The sequence below is a fragment of the Octopus sinensis genome, linkage group LG1 (genome assembly GCF_006345805.1).
Source record: "Octopus sinensis linkage group LG1, ASM634580v1, whole genome shotgun sequence".
Classification (NCBI taxonomy): domain Eukaryota; kingdom Metazoa; phylum Mollusca; class Cephalopoda; order Octopoda; family Octopodidae; genus Octopus; species Octopus sinensis.
In genome coordinates, this window is record NC_042997.1 from 168,820,918 (window position 1) to 168,847,093 (window position 26,176).

Below are 26,176 nucleotides of genomic sequence, written 5' to 3' on the forward strand. Positions count from 1 at the left end.
TCTCTCCCTCTCTCTGTCTCTCTCTCACTCTCTCTATTGTCTTAAGATTAGGATACATTTAGTGACATCATTATTGAGCAGATTTAGATTACAACAAAAGAAATAATTAGCTCTTATTTGGAACAATTAATTTACATGTTGTTAACATGTCAGAGGACCAAGATATGTGATGCACTGCTGTACTCAAGAAGACCTACTCACCACAACAGAATTGAGATCCTTAAGGCACCGAGCTGGCAGAAACGTTAGCACACCAGGTGAAATGCTTAACAGTATTTCGTCTGTATATAATTCTAAGTTCAAATTCCGCCGAGGTCCACTTTGCCTTTCATCCTTTCGGGGTCGATGAATTAAGTACCAGTTGCATACTGGGGTCGATCTAATCGACTTAATCCATTTGTCTGTCCTTGTTTATCCCCTCTGTGTGTAACCCCTTGTGGAAAGTTAAGAATTGAGATCCTAAAACCATGGTGCCATGTAAAAAGTACCGGTGCTGATGCCACATGAAAAGCAACCAGTACATTCTGTAAAGTGGCTGGACTTACGAAGGGTATCCAGCAGTAGGGACCAAACCAAAACAGACAACAGAACCTGGTGTAAGTCCCTGGCCTTGCCAGTACCTTTTTATGTGGCACCATTACCAGTACTTTTTGTGGTACCATTGCCGATGCTTTTCATGTGGCACCATCACCAGTGTTTTTTTTTTATGTGGCACCATCACCAGTGCTTTTTACTTTGTAGCTTGGTTTTAGGATATCAATTCTGTTGTGGTGGGCAACTCTTCTTGAGTACAGCAATACACCAGTAGCTTAAATTTCAACAGGAGCAAAGGGTGCAAACATTTTTAAAAATATGATAAATTTCTTTTTAAATGTGTCATGTTAATTTGAAACAGTTAAAACATCTGGGGTACTTTTAACTCTTTAGCATTCATATTACATAGGCATAGGAGTGGTTGTGTAGTAAGTAACTTGCGTGGCACCTTGGGCAAGTATCTTCTACTATAGCCTCGGGCCGACCAAAGCCTTGTGAGTGGATTTGGTAGACGGAAACTGAAAGAAGCCTGTCGCATATATGTACATATATATGCATATATATATATATATATATATATATATATATATATATATATATATATATATATGTATGTGTGTGTGTGTATGTGTTTCCCCTCCTTCCCCCCAACATCACTTGACAACCGATGCTGGTGTGTTTACGTCCCCGTAACTTAGCAGTTTGGCAAAAAAGTCCAATAGAATAAGTACTAGGCTCACAAAGAATAAGTCCTGGGGTCGATTTGCTTTTACTAAAAGGCGGTGCTCCAGCATGGCCACAGTCAAATGACTGAAACAAGTAAAAAAGTAAAATGTAAAGCTTATTCATTCACATCATTTTGAATTAATAATGCATTATCTCATAACTCTTGAGATTTTGATGATGTGATTGTTTTTTCTTAGAAAGACATTGTAGGGTAGGTGTGACTGGCCAGATCTGGCCAGTTTGAACTTAAAACAGGTGAAATATTTAGGCCGAATATTGCTGGTTTAAATGCTAAAGGGTTAAATGAACACCTTAGGGTTTCACAAAGATACTCTTTTTGTTAAATTTTATGTTAAAAAAACCTAGTCAGTAGGTGAACTGGCAGAAACGTTAGCACGCCAGGCGAAATGCTTAGTGGTATTTCGTCTGCCGCTGTTCTGAGTTCAAATTCTGCCAAGGTCAACTTTGCCTTTCATCCTTTCGGGGTCGATTAAATAAGTACCAGTTACGCACTGGGGTCGATATAATCGACTTAATCCGTTTGTCTGTCCTTGTTTGTCCTCTGTGTGTTTAGCCCCTTGTGGGTAGTAAAGAAATAGGTAGGCAGGATAAGCAAGATTGGTAAAATGACCAGCAAAACACCTTGCAGTGTTAAGTTTCATTTCTTTATGTTCTAAGTTCAAATACCAATAAGGCTGACTTTACCTTCCACATGATGGGTGGATGGAAGACAAAAGTTAATACAAGCATTTGTCAATCAAATACTGGAATCGATCATAAAAATACTCTCCCAGAAAACGAATGTCCTTGTCCCTAAAAATCAATATCATAACCCAGTCTCTCTGTGTTGTTGTTTTTTTTAAAATTCTATTCCATTCTATATCTTTTGAACAAAAGACTTCTTTAAATATCTAACCAAACATGAGACATGGCAATTAAAAGAATAATTTTACAATTAAATTTTCAAGATTCATGACCCAAATTTTTGACAATATTATTTTTTTTACAGTAACATTTATGACTATTCATTAAATGTACAATAACATATTGAGCTTAATAAATAATTTAAAGAAAATGAAAATGAAAATTAGCCAAAACCTGACTCGCCTTTAGTTCAGAGAAATAGATAACAGCCAAAATATTTCATTTAGAATAACAGAATAGCACAATAAATGTTTATTAGAATGGGGAAGAATATTTTTAAAGATGTTAGTAAAATAAAACTGTATAATAATGAGGAGGGGAGAAGTAAATGGGGTTAGAGTGTGAGGCTAGGGTCATGTTCAGTATTAGGATAAGATTCAGTCAAATCCAGGAAGAGAAATTCTCTAATGTCTCTGGCACCATGCTGTCTACTGCTAGAGTTAACATGGCTTCTCTATAGTCTTTGTAGTCATACAAACACACTTACACATACACACACATATATACGTGTACACATTCATGTGCATACTGATGCACAACCTAACAGATACAGATAGCACACACACACAAACACGCATATACATGCACATACATCAGATACATGCGCATGCAAACATACTTCAATACTCTCACAGGCAGAAGAGAAAAAAAATACAACATCTCTGCCAACAATATTATCAGTTCTTACAGCAGTAATGATACAGACTGTCTCATGCTAGACTTGATGTCTACAGAAATATCCAGTGTGGTGGACTACAATACTAGTTTTCAAAAGAACACTCTGCAATACTTGTAGACATAAGTATATATGAAGCAACAGATATATACATGTGTGTATGTATGTATGTATGAATGTATGTATGCATGCATGTATGTGCATGTGTGTGTGTGTGTGTGTTACTGTGTGTGTGTTCCTTAGAATAAATAGCCATAGTTAGGTAATTCTTTGTGCCTTGGGAGAAAGAAGAACAAATAATGAATTAAATTATCAAGGAGTTCAAGTGCGATAGAGAAAAACTTATAAATGACGGCAAACATAGAATGAAAAAACAGCAAGATGGGTTGACATAGTTGAAATATTGAGCTTTAGAGGAAAAGAAAACACAAAACAAGCAAACTAAAAAAAAAAAATCATGAGTAACTCGAAGATAAGAAAACTTGACTCAAAATTCAAAAGGAAATTAAATTGTTAAAATATATAAAAATATGACTAACTTCTTTAGAGCAATCAGGTTGTTGAGACAGATGAAATTGTTGGTCTTAGACTGAACAGTGGTAAATTTGCATGCGAAGACCTGTTGAAGCAAGTGAAATCGAAATCGAAATCAAATTTGATGACTGGCATCCGTGCTAGTGGAGCGCTAAGAGAACCATACGAGTGAGATCGTTGCCAGAGCAACAAGCTGGCCTCTGTGCCGATGGCACGTTAGAAACACCATCCAAGTGTGATCGTTACCTGCGTCGCCTTACTAGCACTTGTGCTGGTGGCACGTGAAAAAAACATTCGAGCAAGGTCATTGCCGTGCCGCTGGACTGGCTCCTGTGCAGGTGGCACATAAAAAACACCATTTGAGCGTGGCCATTGCCAGTACCGCCTGACTGGCCTTTGTGCCGGTGGCATGTAAAAGCACCCACTACACTCTCGGAGTGGTTGGCGTTAGGAAGGGCAACCAGCTGTAGAAACTCTGCCAGATCAGATTGGAGTCTGGTGCAGCCATCTGGTTCGCCAGCCCTCAGTCAAATCGTCCAACTCATGCTAGCATGGAAAGCGGATGTTAAACGATGATGATGATGATGATGATGATGATGATGATCATGATGATGATCATGATGATGATGTGATATGTTAACAGGACACTGAACAACAGCTTCCTTCTACAGATATACCTATCAGTGGTGTAAGTAAAAACTGAATGAAAAATATCCAGTGGTTGCGCTGCACCAACCTAATTAGAAATAGATGTGTGGTGTGGTTCATTTGTTCCTTTAGGTGTTCCAACTCAAAAGTTGTTGCCATACTGGGGCATGGCCATTCATGTTGTTGTGGAGATGCTGGGGATGGAACCTAGTGTTTTTCACATGCTCTATACCACTGAAAGACAGTATTGAAATTGAACCTTCTTCAATAAAATCAACAGATCTCAAATTTTAAACAGGGCAGTTGAATAAGACTGATCCAGTTTGTAACTGGTACTTATTTCTTTATTACCCACAAGAGGCTAAATACAGAGAGGACAAACAAGGACAGACAAATGGATTAAGTCGATTATATCGACCCCAGTGCGTAACTGGTACTTAATTTATCGACCCCGAAAGGATGAAAGGCAAAGTCGACTTCGGGGGAATTTGAAATCAGATTGTAGCAGCAGACGAAATAGCTATTTCTTTACTACCCACAAGGGGATAAACACAGAGAGGACAAACAAGGACAGACAAAAGGATTAAGTCGATTATATCGACCCCAGTGCGTAACTGGTACTTATTTAATCGACCCCGAGAGGATGAAAGGCAAAGTTGACTTCGGCAGAATTTGAACTCAGAACGTAATGGCAGACGAAATACAGCTACGCATTTTGCCCGGCATTCTAACGTTTCTTCCCCCACCACACACACACATGAAAGCAAAGTTGACTGAGACAAGATATGAAATCAGAAAGTAAAGAAGTGTAACTATTGGGTTGGCAACTAAGTTTTTTTAAAGTTTGGAATTTATTGCATTTTTAAATTTTGGAATCTATTTTTTTCGAAAATTCTATTTTTGAATCATTTTGGAATCTATTGTTTTGTTTTGTTTTCTAGTTAATTTTTGTTTATTTTCAGATCATTTAAATGGAATGTCAAGTTAAGAAAAACAAGCATTTTCGACACCACCTTCTTTTTGCTTTTAATCAAGGTTCTAAGGCCACTAAAGTTGCTCGTGACATTTGTGCTGTGTATGGAGAGGGTCCCATAGCTGAAAAAAACACTTATGATTGGTATGCCAAGTTCAAAAATGGAAATTTTGACCTCAAAGACGCACCTCATTTTGGCCGTCCAATTGAGTTCGATGATGAGTGATTAAACAAACTTTTGCACAAAAATTCTTGTCAAACAACAAGGGAACTGGTAGAGAAAATGGAATGCTCCCACAGTGCTGTAGAGAAGCATCTTCACTCGATGGGAAAGGTTCAGAAGTATGGAGCATAGGTTCCACATGCTTTAAGCGATAACAACAAAAATCAACGGGCCACAATCTCCGCTGGTTTGCTTGCTTGTCACCACTCAACTCATGGACACAAGCAATGATTTCTTTACCAAATTGTTACTGGTGATGAAAAATGGTACCTGTACAACAATATGAAGCAGCGTAAGAAATGGCTTAGCCCTGGTAAACAAGCGACACCACACATGAAACAAGATATTCATCCGCGTAAAACGATGCTGGGCGTATGATGGGACAAGGAAGGGATTATCCATTACGAATTGCTTGAACGGAACCAAACGGTCAATGTGGAATTCTATGTTCAACAGATGGAATGACTCAACATGGCTATTCAAGAGAAAAGACCTAATCGGCAGCATGGAGTTCTTCTGTTGTATGACAACGCCTGCCCTCATATTACCAATATGACCAAGGAAGCCATTCAAATGCCTGGCTGGGAAATGCTGCCACACCTGCCATACTCTCCTGATTTGGCACCAACGGATTTCCATCTCTTTTGATCTCTTTCAAATGCTATGCGCAGAGTGTCATTCAATACTGACGCAGAATTGAGAGCTTAGTTGGATCAATTTTTCGAGTCAAAATCGGGTGATTTCTACCAATGAGGTATTGAAAATCTTGTTGAACGTTGGAAAGAAGTTGTAAACAACAAGAGTGAATACATTATTAATTAATTTGTTGTTATTTTATATTAAACCTTTTAAAAAATTTAAATTTTAAAAAATGGTGGGAACTTAGTTGCCAATCCAATAAATAGTAAAATCCATGCTGTCAAATGCTCCACTGATTTTTCCCACCCAGCACCCAAACAAAAGCAATAATGTTTTCAAATTTTGAGACAAGGTTAGCAAATTTAGGGGAGGGGTAAGCTGATTACATCAACCCCAGTACTTGATTGGTACATTATTTTATCAATCCAGAAGAGTCAAAAGGCAAAGTAGACCTTGATGAAAAATTTGAACACAGAATGAAAAGTGTTGGGAAGAAATGCTGCTAAGCATTTTGTCCATTGTGCCAAAGACTCTGCTAGCTCATTACCTGAATAAGTAATAACAACAATAGTTTCAAATTTTGGCACAAGGCCGGAAATTCTGGGAGTTGGGTAAGTTGATTACATCAACCCCAGTGCTCAACTGGTGCTTATTTTATCAACTCCAAAAGAATGAAAGGCAGATGTAAACACATACGAAATGCACTAAGCATTTTGCTTAGCATGATAACGTTTCAGCCTTAATAGTAATAATAATAATGGTTTCAAATTTAGGCACAAGTTTAGCAATTTTTTAGGAAGAAGGAGATTAGTTGATTATAGTGGCTCCAATATTTAACCCTTTTGTTACTAACCTGGCTGAAACCGGCTCTGGCTCTGTAGTACAAATGTCTTGTTTTCATAAGTTTTGAATTAAAATCTTCCACCAAACCTTAGTCACAATTTATGTTCCTAACACTAGCTGAATGATAACTAAGTCATTTTACTAAATTCTTTGTTATATTTAAAATTAATTGAAAGAAACACAGACCATCTCAAAATAAATACAGTAACGAAAGGGTTAATTGGTACTTTATTTTATTGTCACTGAAGGATTTTGAATGTGAATGTGAAGAGCCAGAAGACACACCACAAAGCATTTTGTCAAACTCTACCCATCTTGCTGCTTTAATAATGATGAGAGGAGAATTTCTATTATTTGCCACAGAGGTATCAGATGAAGGGGACATTACAAGGACAGTTTACAGTTTGTGTGTGGACCTTACATAAAAGATGAGGAGAAGAAAGGGAAAGAAGGAAAATAATCCTTTCTTATTTTGGCACAAGGCCAATAGTTTTTGAAGGGAGGGGGAAGTCAATTACATTACTTATTTTACTGACTTTGAAAAGATGAAAGACAAAGTCACCCTCAGCAGAATTTGAACCCAGAATGTAAAAGACCAGAAGAAATGTTGCTAAGTATTTTGTCTGGTGTACTAACAAATCTGCCATTTTGCTGCCTTGTTAATAATGATAATTCTTTCTACTATAGGCACAAGGCCCGAAATATCTATCAGGAGGGGAAAAGTTAGTTATGATCATATCACCCCCAGTTCTCAAATGATACTGGTTTCATCAACCACAAAAAGATGGAAAGCAAAGTCACACTTTAACGCAAGACCTCACATTTTGTAGCAGGGAGTTTATTTAGGGACACTTGAATCAGCTCAAGTATATTACTGGTTTTATTTTATCAAGGCAGGAAGGAATAAAGGGCCTGGCCAAAATATCTGATCTGTTATATATGTTCAAACTGGCCAAATCCTACCTACACTAAAATGTCATTTTAAACATAAACAATCACATCACCAAAATCTCAAGGCTACGAGATAATTCATGTTTAATTCAAAACAATGTGAATAAATAAACACTACAATCTGAATTTAACACTAAAGGATTAAATTCAGAATACAAGGAGAGAGAGAGAGAGAGAGAGAGAGACAGACAGACAGAGACAGAGAGAGGAGAGAGAGAGAGGAGAGAGAGAGAGAGAGAGAGAGAAAGAGCATCAATTCAGATGTGCTAACATTTCTTATTTCTTTATTGCCCACAAGGGGCTAAACATAGAGGGGACAAACAAGGACAGACAAACGGATCAAGTCGATTATATCGACCCCAGTGCGCAACTGGTACTTATTTAATCGACTCCAAAAGGATGATAGGCAAAAGTTGACCTCGGCGGAATTTGAACTCAGAACGTAGCGGCAGACAAAATACTGTTAAGCATTTGGCCTGGCGTGCTAACAATTCTGCCAGCTCGCCGCAGAAATGTGCTGCCATTTGTCACTCAACAACCACTCCTTCCCTACAATAATGATGATGGTGATAATCAATATTTAAGAATCAGAAGATATTATTAAAGACATAGAATTATTATCTTGTCATAGAAAAAAGTACATAATCTGAAGCATGTATTAGTGCAATCAATAGTGTATATACCTATGAAATAAAATCATTAAAATCAGAGAAACGACAGAAACTCAAGTGAAGCAATGAATGTGATAGAAATTTCTTTCTTTTTTTTTTGTTTTAGAAAAATAAAGTGAATGTAGATAAGAAAACAAAACCGAGACTTCTTGATGGATCTATCATAGGCAAATTATAGAAGTGGCTGTGTGGTAAGTAGCTTGCTTACCAACCACATGGTTTTGGGTTCAGTCCCACTGTGTGGAACCTTGGGCAAGTGTCTTCTACTATAGCCTTGGGCCGACTAAAGCCTTGTGAGTGGATTTGGTAGACGGAAACTGAAAGACGCCGGTCGTATATATGTATATGTATATATATGTATGTGTGTATATGTTTGTGCGTCTGTATTTGTCCCCAACATCACTTGACAACCGATGCTGGTGTGTTTACGTCCCCGTAACTTAGCGGTTCGGCAAAAGAGACCGATAGAATAAGTACTAGGCTTACAAAGAGTAAGTCCTGAGGTCGATTTGCTTGATTAAAGGCGGTGCTCCAGCATGGCCGCAGTCAAATGACTGAAACAAGTAAAAGAGAAACAGAAAAGAGAGAATATTAAGATGTATGAAGGTGGAAAGCTGGCAGAATCGTTAGCCTGCACTGCAGGATGCTTAGTGGCATTTTGTCTGTCTATATTACGAGTTCAAATCCCACAGAGGTTGAGGTTGTCTTTCATCCTTTCAGGGTCAATAAAATAAGTGCTACATGAGCATGGTACCTTGAGCTACTGTTTTCTACCATAACCCCAAGTTGACCAATGACTTGTGAGGTGGGTGAATTTAGTAGGTGGAAACTGTGTGGAAGCACTAGTGTAGCTAGAGTGTGTGCCACCTAGAGTGGCTCTTCAGTTTGCCATTCCCAGGCCCCCACAAAAAATGCATATTGCCTACAGCAGACCCAAAATTGGTGCCACCCACATAAAAGTACCACCTGGAGTGGATCACCCCTCCATCCCCTCTAGATATGCTAGTGTGTGGAAACTTGTTATGTGTGTGTGTGTCTGTCTGTCCATTCCACTGCATAATAACCAGTGTTGGTTTGTTTGTGTCCCTGTAACTGAGACCAACAGAAATAAGTACCAATCTTAAAAAAAAATAAGTATTGGAGTTAATTTGTTTCATTAAACCTGTTAAGGTAATACCACAATATGGCTATATTCCAATGACTGAAATAAGTGACAGGTAAATGGTAAAAAGTACACAGTGTTATTCAAATAGAATGAACCAATTTCATTACGCAATATTTTAATAAGGAAAAGCAATAGAAAACTCGAGCTAAGTCACAAGTATTTACTCACAATCAACTTTATTTCCTGGCTTACAAATGTTCAATGTGGCAACCACCTGCAACACAGGCAACATCAATGCTATAAGAGAATTCCTCCCAGATGTGTATCTGCTTGGCCTGTGAGATCCCCAGACCTCACTGTGTGTGATTTTTTCTTGTGGAGATATGTAAAAGATCGTGTTTATGTTCCATCACTCTCTACTAAGCTCAATGACCTTAAACATTGAATAATATCAGCGATCAATTCAATGGATCGTGATATGCTGATAGTGTCTGGGGGGGAATTCTCTTATCGCATTGATGTTGCCCCATGCTGCAGATGGTAGCCACATCTGGAAATAAAAGAAGACACTTGCTCAAGGTGCCACAGAGTGGGACTGAATCTAAAACCACATAGCTGCAAATATGTGGCTCTCATATAGATGAACAATACTAAGCACACAGAAATATTTTAAAGCAAACAAGAACCATCTGGTATGGGCACTGGAAATGCTGGATCATCTGATTTCAACATACTGTGCTTCTTCAGTTCAGTTAGTTTTTTTAAACATAACTTAAAAGTTCTTGCACAGAATTATAATATAAAGTTTAATATATATATACAAAAAATGAACAGGAAATAAAAGCTGATTGTGAGTAAATACTTGTGACTTAGCTGGAGCTTTCTATTGCTTTTCCTTATTAAAATATTGAGTAATGAAATTGGTTCATTCTTTTTGAATAACCCTGTAAATAGGCATAGAATCTAACTGAATCTAATCAGTAGAAAGAAACAGTGATAAAAAGTCTAAATGACTGCAATTTTTGCTTATGTATAAGCCAAGTGTAGCAGGATGATAAATAAGTATAGTGTAGCAATAGTAATAAATTCAGCAGTAAGTGGGAAATGTTTCTTATCTCTATGTGATGTTTGGTGAAAAGATTAAGTCTCTAACTGAAAGAATAAACCAAATAATAAATAGGGAAATTTTACAATAATTGGCAGCATAAGACATGCAAACAACCACTTGATGTATGAACCAATAAAGGGGCCTTTATGAACATATGTCAAAAAAAAGGTTCTTCCCAATGTTGGTTTCATGGCTTTTTATGACATATATATTCCCCACCCAATCTGTAGAAGCTCATCATATATATGTATATATATATATATATATATATATATATATATATATTACCCAAAGTGTACTGTATTATATATCCATTACAGCCAGCCAATCTTACCAATCAGTTTCGCACTAGGGATTCAACAGAGTGTTAGGTAACAATCCAATTATGTAACCCTGCACTCATCAGAGGTAGCCAATAAGAGCAGGGTTACATGATCAGATTGTTACCCAACAATCCATTGAATCCCTAGTGCAAAACCAATTGGTAAAACCTTCTGTAATGGATATAAGATATTGTACCTTTCAGATAATATACTCACTCTATTAACAGATATACAAGTGCTTTTTTTCCTGACTATGGACTCTAAGGCAACGCAAACTCACACACACATATGTATGTACGTGTATTGTGTTCTTGTCTTTGTTCCCCACCACCACTTGACAACTGGTGTTGGTTTGATTACATCCCTGTAACTTAGGAGTTTGCCAAAAGAGATAGTAGAATAAGTACGAGATTTTAAAAAATAAGTACTGAGTTCAATTTGTCCAGTTAAACCCTTCAAGTTAGCTGCAATCCAATGACTGAAACAAGTAGAAGATAAATACTATTTTCACAACACTGTTTAACCATTAGTATAAAGATTACTGTTTCTTACACAAACATTAAGCTTGAGAAGTTGTAACATGCATGGTTGTTGTTACTGCTGCTGCTGTTTAACCCTAGGTCAGCCCTGACTGAACAAACTTACAATCAACAACATTTCTGCAATTGATTAACATTTGCTGTAACAAGTCATCCAGCATGGTTAATACACATGGATAGTTGTTTGTTCCTTCTTGAGCCATAGGGCTGGTTTCCCAGTTTCCTTGGCGTATAGGTTCCCCACCTGGACGGGATGCTGGTCTGTTGCAGGTGAGCTGCAAGACGCAGGAGGAAAGAGTGAGAGAAAGTTGTGGTGAGAGAGTCAGCAGAAGTTCACCATTACCTTCTGCCAGAGCTGCTTGGAGCTTAGGTGTTTCGCTCATAAACATACACATCGCCTGGCCAGAGATTCGAACCCACGATCCCTCGACCGCAAGTCCGCTGCTCTAACCACTAGGCCATGTGCGTCCACACATGGATAGAGCAGTCCTGAATGGCTCCTTTTAGGGGTATCTAGGATTACATTATATCTAATGTATTCTTTATTTATTTAAGACTATAGCATGTGACTTGAGAAATATTCACTTGCTATTTCTAGCAGCCATGTAGATGATCCCTTGCATGTAGATGCAAAGGATGTTGTTAGTAATGTGAAAATAATAATATGATTTCAACTGGAAATTCAAACTAAGTCACAGACTTAGCTTACACCTCTATCACATCTGACATATGTAGAGATCATTAATAATTAATATTGAGTAAAAATAATTGCTTTTGATATCACACACACAGAAAAAGGAGTGGAGGAAATAACACTCTGTCAAGTACTTAATTGTTAAGGTTATCTATGATTTGAAAGTATATTTGATGGTGATATACAATTAGTAAATGCTGCACAGATAAATTAAACAATCAAAGTTGACACTGAAGAAAACACCTTCAGTAACTTTATGGAAATGTAAAAACAAACATGCTGGTGTTTTATAACTGCAAGAATTGACCAGTGAGTCAACTTCTGAAAAAACATGTAGAGCCAACAGAGGTGTTTTTAACAGGGGCCAAACCCTAAAAATATTCGAAGAATATTTTCTCAATAGGCGCAGGAGTGGTTGTGTGGTAAGTAGCATGCTTACCAACCACATGGCTCTGGGTTCAGTCCCACTGCGTGGCACCTTGGGCAAGTGTCTTCTACTATAGCCTCGGGCCGACCAAAGCCTTGTGAGTGGATTTGGTAGACGGGAACTGAAATAAGCCCGTCATATATATAAATATATATATATATATATGTGTGTGTGTGTGTGTTTGTCCCCCCAACATCGCTTGACAGCTGATGCTGGTGTGTTTAAGTCCCCGTAACTTAGCGGTTTGGCAAAAGAAACCGATAGAATAAGTACTAGGCTTACAAAGAATAAGTACTGGGGTTGATTTGCTCAACTAAAGGCGGTGCTCCAGCATGGCCGCAGTCAAATGACTGAAACAAGTAAAGATGTAAACTCATGGTACCTAAGCTAATAGTTCAATATTTTTCTTATTTACTTTTTTCACCTCTACATTTTGTTTTCCAAAAGCTAAACTTGTAACTGGGAAGTGAAACTAATACCCGTTTTGTTTGATAGATGAAGTTGATTGTGTACATTAAACTTGTTCAAACACCCAGCAAACAGTAAATGAACCAATCTCTAACCAATTGAGGAATTAAAACTCAATGTAATGCATGTCTAACAAATATGGAGATATAGGCACAAGTGTGGCTGTGTTGTGAGAAGCTTGCTTCCCAACCACATGGTTCCTGGCTTCAGTTCAACTGTGTGGTACTTTGGGAAAATGTCTTCTACTATAGCTTTGGGATGACCAAAGCCTTGTGAGTGGATTTGGTAGAGAGAGACTGAAAGAAGATCAGTGTATGTGTGTGTGTGTATGTAGTGAGTGTATGTGTGTGTGTCTTTGTATCTGTGTTAGTCCCCACCACTGTTTGACAACTGGTGTTGGCTCAGAAAATTACTATTTGTAAATTTCCCAATGAGAGGTATTCAGCAACAGTACTCTAAAGTAAAGATTATTTGCCAACATAACACGAAAGTCCTGGATTAGAACGAATGTTGCTGAAATTTAGCCCCAGGAGACATTGTGTCGTATAGCCAACTGGAGACGATGTCTCCTGGGGCTAAATTACAGCAATATTCGTCCTAAACCAAGACTGCCATGTTATGTTGGCAAATAATTTTTACTCTGGTGTTGGCTTGTTTACATCCCTATAATTTAGCAGTTTAGCAAAAGAGACTGATAGACTAAGTACCAGGCTTTAAAAAAAGTACTGAGGTTGATTCATTCAACTATATACTTTTCACAGTAGTGCCTCAGCATGGATGCAATCTAATGATTGAAACAAGTAAAAGATAAAAGGTATAATGCAAAGAATTTAAGGCGGAGAGCTGGCAGAAACGTTAGCACGCTGGACGAAATGCTTAACGGTATTTCGCTTGTCGTTACGTTGTGAGTTCAAATTCCGCCAAGGTTGACTTTGCCTTTCATCCTTTTGGGGTCGATAAATTAAGTACCAGTTACGCACTGGGGTCGATGTAATCAACTTAATACCTATGTCTGTCCTTGTTTGTCCCCTCTATGTTTAGCCCCTTGTGGGTAATAAAGAAATAGGTATAATGCAAAGAATTTGCATTGGTTCTACCAAAACACATTGAGTTTGATTACATTTAACAACTAGAATAAGCATGAAAAGAGGAAAAAAGACTAAAAAAAGTTCATTGTGGATCAACCATAATTATACCTCTAAAAATTAACTCATTTAGGAAGTACACATGTTCTTAAGAAAATAATGTCCTGCAAATAACAACGGTACCAATCAGAAAGAGAATATGGACAAAGAGAGATTTACAACGAAAATTCCTTTTATTATAACAAAAAAAAACAGAAATATTACATGAAATTAAGTTTTATGTATTTAATGTAACATTCCGAACTTACACAATAGTATTAGCGTGACATACTCCGTGCTAACAAGATTTTTATCTTTAAATTAATTTTATCTTCAATACAATATTTCAATAGTTTTACCAATACCACACACACATGCACGCATTAGAACCAACAGCTCGGCTCTCTAGCATTTTTTTTTCTGTCATTGTTTCCATCTAGTAACAATTGTTTTACCAAAATAAATCAGGAAGAATGTGGTATTTTTCTAAAGCTTAATGTTGTGATTATAAAAATATTAAAATTGGAAAAGGGGAAAAACGATATAAATTAAAGGGTACTACTTAAGAAGAGTGGTCCCGGTGCGCGCACTCGCGGACTCATGCATCCGCGCTAGCTAGTCGTGACTAGTTGATCCTACCTGGCAAAGCAAATAAAACACAAAATAAATAATTTCTTTACACAAAGTAAGGATCGACTAGTCATGACTAGCTAGCGCGGATGCGCGAGTACGCGCACCGGGACCACTCTTCTAAAGTAGTACCAATTAAAGAAAAGTAATAATTGTTGTTGCTTAGCTCCATGTCAAACCTATGAATAAAAGTATTCCACCCATGACCACTCCGTGTAAATTTAGCATTTACATTATCCAGTTTGTTCTTTCCAGTAAAAAGTAGCTGGGATGAAATTTGAAGGGGATTTGGATATCATTTCTAGCAAGTCGAGTAACCACATTGATGATCCGTTGTTGACCCGGAAAAAGAGAAACACTTGTTTATCTTTATCTTTTACTTGTTTCAGTCATTGGACAGCCACGCTGGAGCATCACCTTGAAGTGTTTATAAATTAAATAAATCTCCCCTGTTACTTATTTCTTTTATTCTTTCATTCTTATTTTCTTGGGTCTCTTTCGCTGAACAGCTAGGTTACGGGAACGTAAACAAACCAGCATCGGTTATCAAGAGGGGTCAGGAGACACAGACACACACAGATAGATAGATAGATACAACAGGGTTCTACACGGCTTCCATCTACCAAACTCATTCACATTGGTCGGTCCGGAGCTACAGTAAAAGACACATGACCAAGATACCACGCAGTGGGACTGAACCACTAAGCACGTGGTTGCGAAGCGAGCTTCTTAACCATTCAGCCGTGCCAGTGCCTATGTTGAATGCAGTTAATAAATATATATATCTCAAGAAACATCTTAATATTCCAATTAACTCGCAAAGACACCGTTATATTGTTCCGTGATATCACCTAACTGAGCATAATAATTATTAACTGCTGTTATGGTGCCGTTAACTTTGCTCAGTACTGCTCATGTCTTGCGGAGTCAGTCAACTGAGTCAATAATGTGACATCACTAAAAGCTCAGAGATTTGTGCTGCTTTCTCAATGAAATTGTCGTTGATATTGATGATGATGGTGGAGATGGTAATAATAATTCCTAATTGTTTATTATTATTATTATTATTCGGGGTCGATAACATAAAGTAAATACTGAGTCGATGTAATCGGGTACCCCAAAATTGCTGGCCTCGTGGAAAATTTTGAAACCATTATTATTGGTTGTATATCGTTGTGATTTAATCCTCAATGTCTTGGGTCCTTGTGGCGAGAAAAGAAATGTCCGCCTCCTCCTCATCATCATCATTATCATCACCATCATCATCATGGTTATTATTATCGTGTGTATCTATTTTGTGTAATCAAATAATGGGATGAAGGGAACTAATTTGGAGATATAGGACATACAATAGATATTATATAGGTAGATAACTTGTTGATCGAAATTAAAAGGAGAGAGTAGAATATAGAGATTCATAAAGAGAATGAAATGAAAGGCTAATAGCATATAGAATATCTTCAGATAAAATATATAGCGAAAGTAAGGAGTGAGAGAATAAATTGATTATAGAATAAAGAAAGAAAATACAGAAAGGTATGAGAAGAAAAGACAAGAAGAAAATAGCATACAGGAGGAGAAAAGGAATCGGAGGAGTAAAGAATTACAGACGAAATAGAAATTTTACCTGAAGAAAATAGAATAATCCGGGGTGAATCGGGTGGACTAATATAAGGGTAAGGGAGAGAATATAAGAGGAAGGAGATTCTTATAATAAAGGGAGAAAAAGAGGCAGCAGGTAGAATCTGAGAAAAAAAAAGAGACAAAGAGAGAAGGGAATATGGATACCCACCCGAAAATTAAGATTATGTAATTTAAGCAGCAGCACTGCCAAATCCCATTGAATATAAATAAACAACCTCTCGTTACAGTTGTCAGTTGACAATCAGGAGGGCAAGTGAAAAGGCTTCGCCAAAAAAAGTTATCTAAATGTTAGTTGATCGATTACAGTATCACACACACACACACACATATATATTATATAATCTTATGCTATATTATATTACATTATATTTATCTGTCACTGAATTTCTCTAACAGGGTAGGTTCACAAATTAAAAGAGATGAATGAATGAAACTGATAATGTTAAGTTCTCGTTGAACTCAGCGACAAACCGACTTTCGATCGCTTGTTGGAATTAACCCTCACGTTAGCTAACGCTGTTTGGGAAAATTTTTAACATCACGACGCTATAAGTTGCATTAACTAGATGGGAGTCATTTATTAGGTTTTAAACTACATTTGTATATTAGATGCTTTACGTTTTTTGTGTTCTATCCCGTTGGCAAGAACGGCATCTATTTATACTGCTCAGTAAAATAACCATTTACAAAATGAATGAGATGTACTTGTCCCTAAGAAAGAAATTATTTCGATCATCACCACCAAGTTTATTACTACAATATAATATTAACCACTACAACGAACGATGATATACTTTATATAAATAATTAAAAAATTTGGAATTAATTGCTACAAAATGATTTAATTCAACTAGAAAGAGGGTGGAGTATAAATTAAATTGGACTGTTTTAATACGCCTTATGATAATAATAGAAAGAAAAAAATAATTTAAAATTCAGGAAAACAAATAAACTATACAGATAAGAGTCGCTAAAGTCACAAACAATTAGGTCAACAAACTTTGTTCATCCATACATTGTTCATTTTCGAGTAGGGTGTAACAATATCAGAGCAGACGTGTTAATTGAAAAAGCAGGTTACATAAAAGCGGGAAATGAGTAGAGCGGTAATAATTTTATTTCACACATTGTCATATGGTATAAGGCCGGATCAGAGACAATGTAGTTAGTTAATTACACGTAAATATGATAGAATTATATTAGGATATTTTTATATTGAAAACCAAAACCAAAAGGCGTGTATAAAATTTAACAATCGTTGAAACAAACTTAGAATCATTTTTGTAACAAGTTTAATTTTGCTGCTATCGATAAAAATGAGTACCTGTAATATACTATAATCGAATCCATCGAATCTGCTGAAGGAATGAGATACATTGATGAAGTAATACACATCGGGTTGTCGAGATTTACTCACATAATGCATAAGTTTTTATGTATATGTGTGCATATGCATAAGAAAAGAAGCTACTAGGTATATTTCATTATGTAAACAAACTAAACTTGAAAAACATGCAACAATGAAGTAAGTGCACGATCTCCACGATAGGTACTTCAATAAAATGTTCTTACACACACGCAAAAGGCGGCGAGCTGGCAGAAACGTTATCACGTCGGACGAAAGGCTTAGCAGTATATCGTCTGCCGCTACGTTCTGAGTTCAAATTCCGCCGAGGTCGACTTTGCTTTTCATCCTTTCCGGGTCGATAAATTAAGTACCAGTTATGCACTGGGGTCGATGTAATCGACTTAATCCGTTTGTCCCCTCTGTGTTTATCCCCTTGTGAGTAGTAAAGAAATAGGTATTTCGTCAGCCGTTACGTTCTGAGTTCAAATTCCGTCGAGGTCGACTTTGCTTTTCATCCTTTCGGGGTAGATGAAGTAAGTACCAGTTACGCACAAAAGTCGATGTAATCCCTTTGTTTGTCCCCTCTGGGCAACAGAGAAATAAATAAAATATTCCTACACACACAAACATAGTTACACGTTATACACACTTAACTATCAAAATCAATTTCTCAGCGGTTTGCAACATAGGCACAAGATCACAATTTGCTGTAATAAAAATTATTTGACATGGTCAAAACACCTGGCCATAGTAGTAATTCATCAGAGACCCAAGTGAAGACTAACGGGTGACACACACACTCGACTGATAAACGAACATAAATATTAGACAAATTTGCTGAAAGTCAATACAACACCTTATTAGTTTATTTATAGTTTATGTATGCACACATGCATACATTCAAAGATATATATCTTTGTTTTATCTTTCTTTCATTTATTTCAGACATTGGGCTTTGGCCATGCTGAGGCACCGTCTCAATGGGTACTTTTAGTTAAACAATTCAACACCACTTATTCTTTCTCTTTCACCGAACCGAAAGTTACAGGGACATAAACAAACCAGCACTGGTTGCTAAGCGGTGGGAGACAGACACAAACACACACATACTATGGGATTTTTTCAGTTTCTGTCTACCAAATCCATCCACAGGGCTTTGGTTGGCCCAAAGGTTATAGTAGAAGACACTTGTCTGTGGTACCATGCAATGGGACTGAACATGACACCATGTAATTCAGAAGCAAACTTCTTACCTCACAGTCTGCACCAACATGGAGTGTGTGTGTATATAACAAACATATATGCATGCATATGCATACGTATACATGCACACATGGGTGCAGGCATGAATATCATTGCACATGTGGATTTTATTACATGCTAAAATTTTCGAATGTTTTACATATTTTCACACTACCTTTGATTGCCTGTGACTAATTGATTAGGCATGTTCTTTCTGCTTTTGTGAAACCCAGCTTTGCAAGACAGGAGCTGAGACAGTTATTCATGTAACTAAACAGTTCAATAATTATGGATAGAAACTTATCTGCAAGTTGGCAGAATCATTAGCACACCAGACTCAATGCTTAGTGGCATTTCTTCCAGCTCTTTACATTCTGAGTTCAAATTCTTCCAAGGTCAACTTTATTTTCCACCCTTTCGGAGTCAACAAAATCAGTGCCAGTCATGCACTAGGGTCAATGTGATGGACCTGCCCCTTCCTACAAAATTTCAGACTTTGTACCTTTAGTGGCAATAGTAATTACTGTATAGAAATCTAAAGCTACTGTAAGAAGAAACCATGTAAGTATACATTCATACTTCCATATTATGTGAATATTTGACAAAATGCAAGAAAAGTCACCAAATAGGAACAGAAAAACTTCAATAAAATGAGTGGTTAATAAGGATTTTTCTTTTTTTTTTTTCATTTTTTAAAAAGATTTTGTGTAAAACATGCATTTACTTTTTCCACACACGAGTAAATGTCATTATGCAAATGTGTTGTGACTATGTACAAAAGTCACATAAAGTCACTTAATAAACCACTTAAAATATTACTTAATTCCTTCATGGCATTTAAATGAAATATGACATCTTTTCCCATGACATTATTTCCATACGACACACCACACATTTACAAACACAAAATATTACAAATTATATAAAGGGCAATAGGTAAGCAGAATCAATGGAGAAAATGATTTGCATTTTTCTTAAACGTAGAAGTGGCTGTGTGGTAAGTAGCTTGCTTACCAACCACATGGTTCCGGGTTCAGTCCCACTGCGTGGCTTCTTGGGCAAATGTCTTCTGCTATAGCCTCGGGCCGACCAAAGCCTTGTGAGTGGATTTGGTAGACGGAAACTGAAAGAAGCCTGTCGTATATATGTGTGTGTGTCTGTGTTTGTCCCCCTAGCATTGCTTGACAACCAATGTTGGTGTGCCTATGTCCCCGTAACTTAGCAGTTCAGCAAAAGAAACCTATAGAATAAGTCCTAGGCTTACAAAGAATAAGTCCCGGGGCCGATTTGCTCGACTAAAGGCGGTGCTCCAGCATGGCCGCGGTCAAATGACTGAAACAAGTAAAAGAGTAAAGAGAGTTGAATACCACCAAACTCAACTTTGCCTTGTGGTTCTACTAACTTACTTCCTTCAAAATAGCTGGCCTTGTATCTAAAGTAGAAACAATAATTATTATTTGGCAGAATCATTAGCATGTCAGACAAAATGCTCCACAGGATTTCTTTCAGCCCTTTTTGTTCTGAGACATTATGTTCCCATGTGCCTTAACTTTGTCCTTCATCCTTTTGAGGTTGAAATACCCATCCTGGACTGGGGCCAATCTAATCGACTAACTCCTTCCCTTCAAAATTATTAGCCTTGTGCCCAAATTTGAAATGATTAAGGCAGCTAACTGGTGGAATTGTTAGCACGTAGGACAAAATGCTCAGTGAACTTCCAGCTCTTTATGTGTTGAGTTCAAATAACACCAAGGTCAACTTTGCTTTTCATCATTTCGGTGTCAATAAAATGAAGTACCAGTCAAGTAGCAGAATTGATGTAATCAGCTAACCACCTCCTCCTAAAACTGCTGGCCTTGTACCAAAATTTGAAACAATTATTTTTACTACTACTACTACTACATATGAATGTGTCAGCTCACAATACTCACTTTTCTTGCTTACCCAACTTCCCCTATGCTATACTCTCAATATACAAAAGTATTATTACTTTCTGGCATTGTAAGTACTTATTTTTTTATATCTTGTCATTACATTTTCGATATTGTCTCAAAAAGAGAACAGTAAAAAGAAACAAGAGAGTGATTGTTGTTAAGAAGGACATTTATCTTCAGAAGTCAAGCCAAAATGGACTGGAGCCTGGTGCAGCTCTCCAGCTTACCACTTCCAATCAAATCATCCAACCCATACTAACATAGAAAACGAACAGGTGCTAAAAAGAAAATAATAATGATAGCAAGTCAAAGCAGAGTGATTATTAGGCAATGTGGACAAACCACCTGTAAAGTATAGGAGAATTTTGAGTCATATGTTTAAAAAATATCCAAATGGATATTCTTTTATTTGTTTGTCATTTGACTGTGGCCATGCTGGAGCACCACCTTTAGTCGAGCAAATCGACCCCAGTAAGCCTTGTACTTATTCTATTGGTTTCTCTTGCCAAACCACTAAGTGATGGGGACATAAACACACCACCATCGGTTGTCAAGCGATGTTGGGGGGACAAATACAGACACACAAACATATACATACACACACACACATATATATATATACATGACGGACTTCTTTCAGCTTCCATCTATCAAATCCACTCACAAGGCTTTGATTGGCCCAAGGCTATAGCATAAGACACTTGCCCAAGGTGCCACGCAGTGAGACTGAGCCCGGAACCATGTGGTTCGTAAGCAAGCTACTTTATTTCATAAATATTTGCCATGAAGGCATTACAAAGAGGGGACGAACAAGAACAGACAAACATAAAAAAGTGAAGTAGCTGTAGCAATTAAATATTTACAATTTAAAATATACAATAATTTAATAAATATGTTTATAACTTTGTAATGCTCGTTTCTGGGGTTTGGATAATTTGCAAGAAATTTTGAAAAAAAAATAGCAGGTAAACTAATTTGGTGATCTTTTAATTTAGGACATCACTTTCACTTTCTTCACAGTTATCATCATTTTCTTGAGTAGCTAACAATGAGATTTTAGATTGTTTTCTCAATTGTAATTGGAGCCAACTTGTTTGTTACATGCTTGAGATATTATGTGTTACTTCTTCATTTTTTTTTTTGTAGTCATACACACGTGTGTGTGTGTGTGCACATAGGTGTATCTGTGTTTGTTTAAACATTAGTGTTTCTCCAAAAGTTACTGAGTTATAAACAGTCGTTATTGTTATCACTTCCTCTCTCAGTAAATCATCCACTGGCTTTGTGCTTTCAAAAGACATGTGGAGTAAGAGAGCCCTTACTTGAAAAACAAATGAAAGTGAGTGACAGGAAAGGCATCTAGCTGTAAAATTATGTCTCAGTAATATACATTTATTTAACCCAAGGGTTCTCGACCACTTTTATCTATGGACCCCTTTGATTACTATTTCATTTTGGTGGACCCCCATAACTATTTGATGGTTAAAAATTACTTTTATATAAACTTCTTTCAAAATTCCTATTTTGTTTTTCACACATTAACTTGTGTAGGTTGAACTATGTAAAACATTAGAGAAAGAAACCTAGCTGTTTTTTGCAATACATACCTATTTCTTTACTACCCACAAGGGGTTAAACACAGAGGGAACAAACAAGGACAGACAAACGGATTAAGTCGATTATATCGACCCCAGTGCATAACTGGTACTTATTTAATCGACCCCGAAAGGATGAAAGGCAAAGTCGACCTCAGCGGAATTTGAACTCAGAACATAACGGCAGATGAAATACGGCTACGAATTTCGCCCGGCGTGCTAACATTTCTGCCAGTTCGCTGCCTTGAATCACATTTATATTTTTATGAAGAAACAATTGATAGTGGCTCAAGTTGCTTTTACCATAAGCTTTCCTAAGTTAATACGATTCTATATTAAAGAGATGAGGAATTATGTACATTATTTACATTATTTACATTTGACGGATATTTGTCCTCATCTTGTCTGTTGTTAACACAACATTTCGGCTGATATACCCTCCAGCCTTCATCAATGTTATCATTATCATTATTATTATTATTCCGAGTTCGATTCCAGGCACACACAACTCAACATCACCTTGGAGGATGCAGAGCGGTGGGACAGACAGCAATGGCAAGCACTGGTGGACCTGGTCGGCTCTACGCATGATGATGACTCTGGGACCACTAACTTGGAATGACCCCATCTCCATCCAGCAAGAGCATGAAGCCAAGCTGACACCATAACACACATAAACATGTATATACGCACACAGGCATACATTCAAATGTATGTGTATCTGTGTGTGTGTGTGTGTGTGTGTGTGTGTGTGTGCTAATATCAAACAGTGAGAATGAGTGCTCAACAGAACATTGGTTGATATATATATATATATATATATATTTTTGAGTAGTTGAATGAATTATCTTATTATGGATAATTCAGTTAACCGATACCTGGGTAGCAAATTCACGTCAGAAAACACGGTTGAAGCTACATGCCAAGGGAAGAGATCACGTGCTTTCATGTGGAAATTTGTGTGTTTTTTTAAAAATACAAATAAATGAAAGAATGGAGTTGAACGACGAATTAACAAAATTCCTTTATTCTTGACATGTTTCGAAGGCTGCATATTCCTAATTTTGAAGGAATAAGGGGTGCATTATGCCGCCTTCTCATCAGGAAAAAATAAGGAACTTATGTCAGCATCAAGATGCACAAGAACTTTTAGATGACTGCCCACACGGAGCCCATAGCGATAATATATATATATATATATATGCTTCATTTGTGGGTTAACAAGGCTACTATTGTTTCATGCTGAGAGAAATCTCAGCCACTATCAAGTCTGCCACATGAGACATTGGTGAAAGTCTCCATCTTGGATGACAAAATTTAATATAAATACAATTTCCATCTACCAGATCCATTCTAAAGGGTTTGCTCAATCCGAGGCTATAGTAGAAGACATTTGACCAAGGTACCACACTGGGACTGAACCCAAAACCATGTGGCTGAGAAGTAAACTTCTTACCACACAGCCTGTGCCAAATAATATTTATATATACAAGTATATATACATACATACATATATATATATATATATATATACATACATACATATATATATATATATATATATCTCAGTGACATTGAAATGGACGGCCAAAGTTCTTATAAAACCACAGGGGTCCAGCAGACCAACGGAAATAACACTTCTTCACTCTCAGATATAAATGCGCACACACACACACACACACACGCACACACACACACACACATACACACATATTTCTCTCTGTCTCACTTCCTCCTCACCACTACTACGAAACTATAAAAAGTTCAAACTACCCACAACTGATTTGATTTGAAAACCCACTAGAATGGGAGCAAGCGCTAATCCGAATGATATGATATATATGTAAAAAATGTAATATATAAATAAATATCTACAAATATGAACCATCTGATCTGATTACCTCAATTTTTCTAATATATATATATATATATATATATATACATACAGTAATCTCTCGACTATCATAGGTGTTATGTTCCAAAAGACCCCTTGATAGGTGAAAATCCAGGAAGTAGAAACAGTACTGTACTGCATATTTTTTTTTATTATTTTTATAATTTGTATATATCTATTTTATTATAAATGCAAAACAACATCACAGAGGAATCGACATAGGCTTGAATAATAAACTGCGATAGGTGAACCGTGATAAGGCAAGGGATTACTGTATACATACATATATATATATATATTCTCTTATTCTCTCTCTCTCTCTCGTTGCTCACACATGACCATCGTTCATCTTTCTTTTCCTCACATGACCATCTTTCTTTTCCTGCACGGACGTTCAAAGGACTGGACGATTTTTTTATTTCTCTCTTCTATCTTTCCTCTTTGCAAGGAAAATATTTCTGCCAGCATTACTATTTTTCTCTCATTCTAGTCTAACGAGCCTCTGTGTTTGTTTTTGTTCAATTTTCTTGTATGTCTCCACTATCCTGGTTTTGTACCCATATTAGACCCTCCATAAATCCTAAATTTTATTTTAGAATTTATGGGAGCAACTGTCTTTGAAGACTCATATTGTCACTGAATGCTCGAAATGAGGAGTAGATAGAGAGCTGACAACTGATGACGGGTCTTTTCTCTGTCTACTTGTCTTGTTTCCATTGTTTTCTCCCGTTGTTTACATATTTCATGTTGTTTACACAGTTGGTGATGTCTTGTACCCATATATGCACATCACTAGCCACTAAACCTTTTTCTATTTTCTCTCCCTGTTTATTTCTGTGTTCCTTTCTGTTGAAGAGCGTAGGCTCAAAACACAAAAGACTTTCTCACTTCCTGAGTGTTAAACTAAAACTAATACATCTGTTTGTTGTTTACACACCCATCTTAGTCTTTTGTTTTTTGTAGTCAGTCCACCTGTGCATACCTTCCTCCTTGTGATACTTGTGAAGGCCTGTTGAGGCAAGTGAAAATCAAAATGAAATCAAAACAAATCAATCAAATCAAATCAAAACAAATCAAAATAGATGAACATTAATGGAATTGTATCTTGTGGTACCAGTGCCGGTGGCACACAAGAAAACCATCCGAACGTGGCCGTAGCCAGTACCGCACCGACTGGCCTCCGTGCTGTGGGCACGTAACAAACACCATCCAATCGTGGCCGTTCGCCAGCCTCATCTGGCACCTGTGTCGGTGGCACATAAAAACACCATCCGAAGACCCGGCAAGACTAGTCAGGCCATAACCTGTGGCCCCTACCTGGGACGTAGTCAGTCCACCTGTGCATACCTTCCTTCTTGTGACACTTGTGAAGACCTGTTGAGGCAAGTGAAAATCAAATCAAATCAAATCAAAACAAATCAAAATAGATGAACATCAATGGAATTTGTATCTTTGTGGTACCAGTGCCGGTGGCACGTGGCACACAAGAAAACCATCCGAACGTGGCCGTAGCCAGTACCGCATCGACTGGCCTCCGTGCTGTGGGCACGTAACAAACACCATCCGATCGTGGCCGTTTGCCAGCCTCATCTGGCACCTGTGTCGGTGGCACATAAAAACACCATCCGAGCGTGGCCGTCTGCCAGCCTCGTCTGGCACCTGTGTCGGTGGCACATAAAAACACCATCCGAGCGTGGCCGTTTGCCAGCCTCGTCTGGCACCTGTGTCGGTGGCACATAAAATCACCCACTACACTCTC

At 37.3% G+C, this 26,176-nt stretch overlaps 1 protein-coding gene across 4 annotated transcripts in view; it reads right to left on the reverse strand.

The window, feature by feature from the left end:
- LOC115217868 (probable serine/threonine-protein kinase DDB_G0282963) overlaps nucleotides 1-26,176 on the reverse strand; it is a 136,487-nt gene that overhangs the window by 100,056 nt on the left and 10,255 nt on the right. The window contains exon 1 of one of the 4 annotated variants that reach the window (XM_029787599.2): nucleotides 16,388-16,427. The exons of the other annotated variants lie outside the window; for them this stretch is intronic. The gene's annotated coding sequence lies outside the window, so the exon portion shown is untranslated. Of the gene's footprint in view, nucleotides 1-16,387; nucleotides 16,428-26,176 lie in introns of those variants that run through there. 4 annotated transcript variants of the gene reach the window in all.